The following is an 8,554-nucleotide window of genomic DNA, read 5'->3' as shown; positions in this document are numbered from 1 at the left end:
CGCTTTGGGTCCCCCCCCCCCCCCCCCCCCCTTATAGTAAGGATGTGGACAAATTGGAGAGAGTCCAGCAGAGGTCAATAAAAATGGTTAGGAGAGCTGGGACATGTGACTTGTGAGGAGAGGCTGGGGGAACTGGGCTTATTTCATCTGGGGAAGAGAAGACTGAGGGGGGATCTGATAACAGCCTTCAGCTACCTGAAGTGGGTTCAAAAGATGATAGAAATAGACTGTTCTTAGTGGTGGCATACAACAGAACAAGGAGCAATGGTCTCAAGTTGAAGCAAGGGAAGTTTAGGTTAGCTATTAGGAAAAAAATTCTCACTAGGAGGGTAGTATGGCAACAGAACAGGTTACCCAGAGAGGCTGTGGAATCTAGACAAAGCTTTGGCTGGGATGACCTAGTTATAAATGGTCAAGCTTTGCACACAGGGTTGGGCTAGATGACCTTCTGAGGTCCCTTCCACCCCTATGATTATACAGTTCTTCCCCACTTAATACCACACCCCATTTCCAATCCATTACCAGGAGTGGGTGTGGGGTGGGGGGTGGGAGTACAGTGGTGCAGTTACACCCCACTTTGATTCATGCTCCAAAGTTTATAACAAAGTGCCTGACAGAGGCAGCAGTCTTCCTATTTAGGCAGCAGTGAGTCACTTGATTAAATGGCTCATTATAATTTGTTCAATTCCTTCTAAGCTCTTCTTTCCACAGGTCTTAACAATCCTCTCTCCTTTTTAATGGTCTTTATGTTCCACTAATTAAGCTATTCTTTCTTTTTCCAATCCTGCTGTCTGCTAGCTGCTCCTGGTAACATAGCTCCTATTTCACAGCCCTGCAGACTGTTTTTAACTCTAGATAAAAACAGTAAGTCAGGTGTTGGAACAGTAACTCAAGTGTGGAAAAAACTTTCAGTGAAGCATTGGATGCATTTTTAAGATGCTCAAGAAGGCTTGACTTCGTTTTATGAGTCTGAAAGAGATGTGCGTTTAATTCTAATGACAATAGGACTAAACATACAACATCTTTTGCATATTTTTCCACATTTGTTGTGCTTTTAACACAAAATATAGCAAACTGCATACAGCAAATTAATGCATATTCCAATAAAGTTGCATTTATTTTTGCTTCAATTTTAAAAGTTAATAATATAGCCCCTACCGTATTAGTAAAGCTGCTAGTTTCTTTTTACCTGGAGAAATATGTCTGTTGTCTTACATGTGCTAATGTGCCTTGTTACCTGCATCCCCCTTTTTCAAAATCCTAGATCTGCCCATGTCTATAGCGTAACAAATACCAAGGGACCTTGATCTCCTCTTCAGTTCAGGACCAAAAGCTATAATAAACAACTGTGAAGGAGGGCTTTTTTTGTTTTGTGTTTTTGTTTTTTCTGGTAATAGTTCCTAGTCTGCACCAGAAAAGACTGAAAAGAGAATTAACATCATACAATTCCTGCAATTTGCAAAGCAAAACCCTCAGTCCAACTGAGTCATGCTCAACAGAAGATCGTGCATGTGCAAGCACACACGTGTGTAGGCAAAGCAAGACGTGGTTTTGCACCACATACAAGGCTCCCTTGGAGTCCCCTGTGGTTCAGTGGTAGAATCCTTTTCTGCCACACAGGAGACCTGGGTTTAATTACTGTATGCTTATACAAATACAGCCATGGAGGCACCAAACATCTGGACTCGGTCTGGTCTTTGGATTCCCAGTGGCCTAAAGTGGGAATGGAAGGTCGGGGCCGCCTCTGCTCCTCCAAAACTCCTGCCTAGGTGTATGTATTGAAGGTCTGGGTGACCTCTCATGCATACACCATGATCCAGAAGGATCAACGGTTGCCAAACAAGGCTCCTTTATACTGCAGTTTGGCTCAGGCATAAGGTTCCCACCCACCATTTACACAAGGTTGCAGGGAGCGTTCCTGTAGTCATAATGCATTGAAACACAGGCACAGGCCAACAATTTCCCTCCCACTTGTTCATAGCTCAACCTCTGAGAACTTGTAGAAAAAATCCACAGCAGCTCCATGCTATCTAATTATTTCTCCCAGTGGAACTGCCACCTACCTTACCAACTAAACAATATATGAAAAAGAAAAGCAAAAAGAAATCTCAGAAAAGAAGGATCACTACCATGAAACTAGGCTACTTGTTACAAGCATGTATATGTCTGCTGAGAAGGCAAATCCCTTTACCTAAATAGGAGCATGGGGGGAATCTTAGCCGCACGCTCATCCAGTACAAAGCACAACCCATGACAAAGCACAAATGCCAAGCTGAGTTCGTTTCTGTCTTCTTTCCCTGGTTTTAAGAAAGAAAAAACCTTTCTTCCCCTACCCAAAGAAGTTTTCACTCTCATAGCAAAGAGAGTTGGGGATTTTTCACAATCCAGACATTCAAGTATATAAAAAAGGAACCTGAGCATCAAAAGAGAAATCCAAGGGTAAGCAGTGTTTGCAGCAATACTTTTCATGAAGGAAATATGGATTCCTAATCTGGAGTTACAGATACATGCATTAAGGGAATTGTAGAGAAACAGATGCAGCATTTTCTGAATATGCCTTGGGACTTGAGGTAAAAAAAAAAAATTTAAAAAAGAAAGAAAACACATGCATACGGCTATAATTTAACATCCATATCATCCTTCCTTTTTTAAGGGCCATGATTTTATTTACAACAGAGGAAATCCGATAAGCAAAAAAAGGCAAACAATGACTATAATATCAACAACAGGTACTGACAGTTCATGTAGAGTGCCATAAGCATTCTGTAAATTTAGGGGCAGATAGGATAGCTTAAGACAGATTCAGCAAAGTTCTTGAGGACCTGGTACATGGCTAAGGTGGAATCAAAGCACCCAAACTCAAGGTAATTCAAGCAACACCTGTGCAACTACTGCGCAGAGTTCTGCTTTTGCCCCAAGACCTTCCCTAAACTTGACTGGGATCCAGAAATAAGGCAAACCTCAAATCCCCACATGTCTCCTCTCCCGGGTCAGCACTCTAATAGGTTGCTGTATGTAGGCCACTCTCTTGTTCCACTCGGCACAGCAAAGACTTCAAGATTCATTGGGCCAAAGGGATGGAACAAGTGGAAGCACAATTCGATATTTCTACACCATCCTGCACTAACTGATGATCTGACACATCCACATCTGACTAGACTGGACATCTAACAGCTTAATTCTTTACAGCTTCATAGCTACTGCAACTGCAGCTATTTTTTTTTTCTGCCACAGAAAGAGCTGGTTAACTGTGTGGGGGTGCTAGAAAAGTTCTGTCCCTATGCAATAAATGATCAAGTGCAACACAACGTTACACTGTGGTACTGATACATTTGGAACTAATGATATATGAGCTACCACAATAATTATTGATTTTGTTGGCATGCTCTGTGCTGAGTAAGAGAGTCAAACACTGCCAGTTAATTATGTGTTCATTGCATTTCTCCTTCTTCCCACAGTGGTACGTAGAGAAGTAGAAAGTTAGTTCCCCCTCGCGCACACTGCCTGAGCCGAGATCTTTTCACTTTGCCTCTGGTAGTTATACAATTCATTCTTTATTTCAGTGTTATCCAGCTGTGCCCTACTCCACCATTTCTTGGTAGTAGTTGGGTCCTTATCAATGATCAACCTCAATCTCCTTCTTCTAAATGGACCTACAAGTTATTGATATTGACCTTCGCAAAATAAGTGCCACTTTTACCCTTAAAAAAAAAAAAAGGACAAGAATTAATTAAATACAGGACCACATGCTGGCTTGATGATAATCTACTCTAGGCATTTTCCTGAACATCTCTACTGAAAAAAGAAATAAGTGATTTGTCCAGTGCCATGCATTAATCAGAATGCAACGAAGAGAACCTAGAAATCAATGGTCCTCACCACCCTTTTCATCACTAAAATAGGCCGTTTAATTTTTCAGTAACTGTGTTGGAGCCTCCGTTCCTCCAAGAACTCCTGCCTAGTCACATGCATCAAAGGTCTGGGTGACCTCTCATGCATACACCATGATCCGGAAGGATCAACGGTTGCCAAACTGCGTCGGGAACCACGCGCTCTTCCCTAATGGTTAAGGGCAGGTCACTTATCTGGAGAGCAGGGCTCTAAGGTTAGGGGAAAGAGATGAGAGAAGGGAAGGGAGAGAAAGGCAGCTTCAGTTATGAAATAGAAACTCCAGAGACAAGAACCAGGAGGCTGAGCGAGGTTCAGTATCCAAGGTCTAAGGCAGCAGGAACAGAGAAGGAAGGCAACCAGGAGCTAGGCAAGAAAGCATTCAGGAAACCCAGGTGGACCTGCAGGGCTGCAAAAGCATCAAGCAACCAAAACTCTTGTACAGGGCTTATCTCCTGAAGCTCAGCTGCCTGCAGCCAATTAGGCAAGCCAAGCACAGCCAGATCCAATCAGATGGCTCCTGGCTTTGAGCTTGGTGCCATTTATGCTCCCAGCACTCTAACATTCCTGCCCTTCTGTTGCAAACACAGCTTGTTTGCCTCAGCCCTTCCATAAAGCAAGCAACATACTGAAAATCCCTAGAGACCTGAGTATACAGCCTGGTTTAAGATGCAATGGATAATGCTTGTCATGATGGTTACATTTTATCAACTTATAATATGCACCAAATATGCCATACTGCTTTGAGGAAAAGAGATACAGCATTAAGCAAAAATGCCATGGAGCTCTGGCAATCTACATTCAAGACTCTTCCACATTTCTATGCCTCCAAAAGTGTCCTGCTTTAATCTCTCCCTTGTCTTGGTACCTGCACAGTGTGATTTCTTTTACGCAGTGAATAATTGCTCCAGTGATATGCAATGCTGGACAAAAAACTCATTTGCGGTATATAATTTTTGCTGTCAGTGAATAGCCCTGTCAATCAAATGGCTTCAGCCTCCAACAGTACTATTCCAGGAGCTGTATTTTTCTTGCCATTATCTATAATCAATGTGTAAGGGAGAAGCAGCATATTATTTCATCTATGATTGTGCTGGATAAAAAATAACATGCAAAACATTACTCAGACACAGCCCCCACGGACCAACCACAGCCTCAGTTTCACAGGATCAGTTCCTTGTGCCGCACAATTATTGACTTCAACAGTTCTACACTGTAAAAGGCAGTGACCAGAGAGTCCATATGCACAGACTGTCCTTTAATACCAGAGGAAATATCATTAACTTTGGACATAAGTGGGGCTCTACCACTACCAGCTCCACTACCTTTTGTTGCTATGTGGCCCTCGCACATAGCACACAGCTTATGCTTTCTTCTAGAAGAGGTGATCTCTCCTAGAGAGAAATTTTACTTGTCTGTTTAGAAGCAGATATGTTAATCAGGCTAAGGTAAGTTGAGAAATTGTAGCCATAAAGGGTAAAATTCCTCTGCATAAGGGTCAGCTCTACCAGTAGTGGCCAACGCATGGCACATGTGCCACACATGGTATGCAGCAGATCAGGGAAGGAGCAGGGCACACAGGAACAGACAGGTCAGGGAGCAAAAAGCAGAGCAACAGATTGGGCATGGAGCATAAGGCACTAAGCAGAAAGCAGGGCAACAAATCAGGCCTGGAAAGGGATTGGAATGGTACTCAGGGAGGGTGTGAGGCTCACCTTGTGGCATGCCTGCCAAAAATGTTGGCTCCCATGGATCTATACCATTCATTGGCAACACGTAGGGAGTGCACACGGGTGCAGATGCACCCCCTGAGCATGGCGGTGCACCCCTTGTGAAAAGGCTCTGCTGACGCTGTCCGTGGTGCCTATGGGCAGTTGCCGCTCGCCTTCCCTCTCGCTGCCAACACCAGCAGCAGCATCTGCAGGCGGTCTGTGATCACCGCTGGCTGCTGGCAGTGTCTGCGGGTGGTCACCGAGCACTGGTTGGAGCTCGCCAGTCCACCCCCACCCCGCTGCCAACAGTGCCACCGCCACCTGCAGGAGCTTACCATGCCCCCCCAGCCTCCGGGGGCACACGGTGTTCATGATACCATTTAAGCCCTGCAGAAGGGCAGCCTATGCACATATACTCATTGTAGCAAAGGCCTTCCAACCAGCTATGCTTGGTCTTTCAGGAAAGGCCTCAGTGAGGGCTAGTTTGGAGAGACCACAGTTCCACTTCTATAAAGACGCCAAGAGGTCTTGCATGCTGAGCAGCTGCCGTGAAGAGGCTGCATCTGCTCTTCCAGCTGACAGGCTAAAATAGCAAACTCTCATCAATCCTGTCCCTATAGATTCTAGTCTTCAACTACAGGAGCCCTCAAAGCCTGTTTCTATACAGGCAACATAAACTTGGCCCTTCATAGGTATGATTTATTTTTTCCATTGATTTTGCTTTTTTGCTTCTGAGCTGAAATGTGTAATATTCCCTCCCAAAAGACATTGTGAACCATATTGCTATCTAGAAGCTAATCAGTTCCCCTAAGAGAATACTTATTTCTCGATACAAATGCACGTCAACTGAAATAATTCCTCAGATTTTTAATTAGCACATCCCTCTTTAGGCCTCATCTTTTAATCGTTCCTTCTTTCACCGGCCCATCTTTCTTACAGCTTGAAAACAAGCCTTTCAGAAGTTTCTGTGGCATGGTAGTTTGTATGACAACATTGGAAGAGGCTGAAGCAAGAAAAGCTTGTCAGTTCTTAGGTCAGAGGCTCCGCGCTTCCATTGGAGCATGAATTCACAGTTACTCCAGAATGTGTCATTGCTTTTTGTCAGCTCTAATTTTAATGAATGCAGTGATGAATGATACTCAATGACACAAAATACTGTGGGCAAGATTCTCTCCTGGCCCCCGACTCTGCTCAGAACAGGAAGGGGCTAGGACCACTAAAGACAGATCCCTGAGTTAGACAATCAGTTCATAGCCTCAGCATGACTCAAGGGTGCTGGCCGACTCAAGAGATCTAGGTCATGCCTCTGTTCTGCCTCAATTACCACTTCTACCCGCTTCACCTGAGAGACAGCTGGCATTAGCAGCAACTAGGATTTGACGTGCAGGCCCCGAGCAGAAAGTTTTCTTGAGCTACAGGAATTCTTTGTTGGGCATTTACACCCAGACTATAGTTTATTTTATGCTGTTTATGGGCTTATGAAATCTGCCCTCCTCTCATTTCATGGAAGAAAAAAGTGCCATTTAGAACTATCATTTTAATACCTGAGTGAAGTCAGTCAGAAAATACTTAGCATTTTACTCCATATTGCCATATCTAAGCCCTCAAAACCATTCTGCATGCTCCAACCCTAACTCTCTGGCCAAAGCTACTGACGCCATCCAGTGACTCTACCACTTTGACAAGCATGCATATTATGTTTGTGTAACAGCATGTACTTCATTGCTGATATGGGAACATCTGGCAGAGCAAAAGAAAATAGTTTGGTTTAAGTCTATATTTCTTCAATTTTTTTATTATAGGTTGTTTTAAGGGAAGAAAACCTTTTATATTAACGACTAACAAAAGAGTTGTTTTACAACAGTTTTGTGCCTAACCACTATCCATGATATATCCCCTGGTTTGCTTTTGCTCAGCAGACTATATTTTTATAAAGGCTTTTTTTTACCCATCTTACCCCTTTTTTTAAACTCATGCTGCCTGCTCCATTTGATAGGCTAGTATGGTTTCTTTCTGACCAATACTCATTTGTTTTTTTGGATACCCCAATACCTTCATACCGGAGCCTTTCATAATCACTAGTGTATTTTTTTTCACATCATTTCAGTGAAGTAGGGGAGAACTTTATATCCCATATTCTCCAGATGAGGTATGGGGATGCAGAACCTCTAGACCCCAAAGAGGACTTGGAGGTTACAATACTAAGAGTTGTTAATGGAAGCTAGCTTCCTTTATGCAATTTAATCTCTTTCAGCAGAACCAGAGGCTCTACTGCAAAACGTAGCATTCACAAGTATTAGGAAGGCACACACACCACAAATCTATTGCATCACAAAAATGGTTGCAACTGTTCCCCTTACTATGTATTTTCCTACCAGCAGCTGATAATGAGAAATATATTTACTATTTTTTTTAAAGTACACAACTATACAACAAAAGATCTAGATTATCAGCCACGATCTCCACGCCTATGGCCAAAAAAGAGCTTTCAAGTACTTGTGTGACAGAGTGATTCATCACAGAAAGTACAGATACCCAGTAGACTGACTTGCAAAAGGGTGAATGGATAATGTGTTATTTATAACAAGAGCTTTTAGAAGCTTCAGGGAGACATGGGAAGGCAAAAGCCCCATTACATGCATTCCCTACAGAACCACACTTTATTGGTTTATAAAAAAGGCAAAGCAGACTTTTACCTGGATAGAACATACTAACAAGTTTGTAAAGATGAGAAAAGCAATACTGTTTGTCTCCAGCTGTGAAACGCCATTTTGAGTCAGGTATAGGAAGCTGATTGTCTAGAACTTATTAAGGGACAGGCCAAGCACCTACAAAGCCTGACCCCAGCTGACTAGGCTCTTTCTATTTTGGGATTTTTATGTGTGGTGGAGTGTCCTAGCTCTGATGGGCTTATCCTAATTGAGAGGGAAGCCATCTAGACAGAAGCCTTTCCC

Source organism: Alligator sinensis, unplaced genomic scaffold (genome assembly GCF_000455745.1).
Source record: "Alligator sinensis unplaced genomic scaffold, ASM45574v1 scaffold111_1, whole genome shotgun sequence".
Lineage (NCBI taxonomy): Eukaryota > Metazoa > Chordata > Crocodylia > Alligatoridae > Alligator > Alligator sinensis.
The sequence above is the reverse complement of the archived record's forward strand: the minus strand, read 5'-3'. Positions refer to the sequence as shown.